The sequence below is a fragment of the Octopus bimaculoides genome, chromosome 25 (genome assembly GCF_001194135.2).
Source record: "Octopus bimaculoides isolate UCB-OBI-ISO-001 chromosome 25, ASM119413v2, whole genome shotgun sequence".
NCBI lineage: Eukaryota > Metazoa > Mollusca > Cephalopoda > Octopoda > Octopodidae > Octopus > Octopus bimaculoides.
Window position 1 is genome coordinate 34,876,421 of NC_069005.1, and position 1,895 is coordinate 34,878,315.

Genomic DNA, 1,895 nt, shown 5'->3' on the forward strand with positions numbered 1-1,895 from the left:
ATATATATGCACTTAGTGAAACTAACGAGGCACACCAAATGAAAGAATGCGACCAGTTCCACATTGAAATTGGTTAATTGTGTTGTTTGTTTAAAGAAACACTCATAAATGACTGACTGCATTAATTAAGCAAAATTAACTCTCGTACGTAGAGTTCATTAAACTTCTCTCCCCGCGGTGCATGACGTAATGTTATACAATTCTGCTCTGATGACTGTTTCGAGTCAAAACCCAATTTAATGAGCTCCGTCAGGTTGAAGTGACTCAAAACAATCGTCACAAGACTGAATATGGTTATATACTCAAATGCATAGAAAAGTAGTTGATGCACATAATTTGTAGAATGCGAGAAGTATTCGAGGACTTATGCGCTAGTTTAATAAAAACAATTCTAATTTGCTAAAAACCGAATACATTTTCATAAGAATTGGTGCACTTGTTCTCGTTAAGCTTCCTTATAAGACCCCCTTTTTTTTATGAATCCGCCTTCACATTCAAAGACTTGCTTCATTTCGGGTATCTTTTGATATCTGCTTAACAGCCAAACCAAAAGTGTTTTAAAGGTCGACTTGCTTTAAGCTAATGCCGTTTGCAGAAAATAAGATTTTGAGAACAATTCTATGAATTTCTTCTGAATTGTTTTGCAAATATTTTCTCTATTTTCTACATTAACGTCACACCCTGATATGCCACAACATCCGGGGTGTACAGCAACACCCAGATATACAACATATTTTATATAATAAACTACTTTACCACTCACCTCCATTACACTCCTAGTTTCTCCAGTTTGACTCCCCAACACAAAATTGACGTTTACCCGGTCAACGAATGCCGCAATACTTCATTAAAAGATAACCGCTTTATTGGTGGTTTTTGAAAAGGTATAAACTTAAAAACTTCATTGATAATTGCACAAAAGAAATGCTAAACGTTCATAAGAATTGTTTTAAAAGTTTAGATAATGCAATGCCCCTCGATGATGTGTATAAGAGTGGCTTTGCGTCCCTTTAGTCATATGGCTTGCATGGTTTTGCGTTGGGCGCAAATACTGTTTTCCCCGCTTTCCCCATAACTCTTTTGTCTGAAAACCTTTGATCGAATGCATTGTGATTTGATTCAAAGATTAGCCCAACTTGAGGAAGATATACCAACAGAAACTCTTGTTTAGTCTTTCAGTCTCAAAGTGATCGACGAAATCTTTTCACACATTCCAAAAATGGTGGAGAATTTTTAGTCGCAAGAGTAAAATTTTGAAATCTACTGCTTATAACGTTATGTCAATGAAAATTTGCTTCTCACTTAATAATGTCTCACTTAAAGATTGAACGTGAAAAGAACAATTGAATCGATAAGTCGGGCAACTTCTGTAGTTGGAGCAGACCTATTATAGACAGTCTACAACGAAGCAGGCACACGCACGCACATACATGCATGCGTGAATGTATAGGTACAACACTGAATAATGCAACACCATAGTATTACAGCTGGTGAGACAGGGACGCCTTGGACAAACGGAAAACACGGAACCGAAGATAGGGTTTGAAGGGTCGATTTCTAGGTTGTTTGGTGATTTATGAATTTGGGTGTCAGCATTTCTTGATTCATACAAACGCACATACAAACATACACACACACATACGTACATACATACAAATATAATTGATTCATAGATATATGTATGTATATATACATGCATATACACGCACATAAATGTTTGTGCGTGCGTGTGTGCGTGTGTGTGTGTGTTTGCAATGACACAGGCACAGACACTCACACAAAACACACACACTCAGGAACACACACACACACACACATCAACACACACACACACACACACATCAACACACACACACACACACACACACACACACACACACACACACACACACACA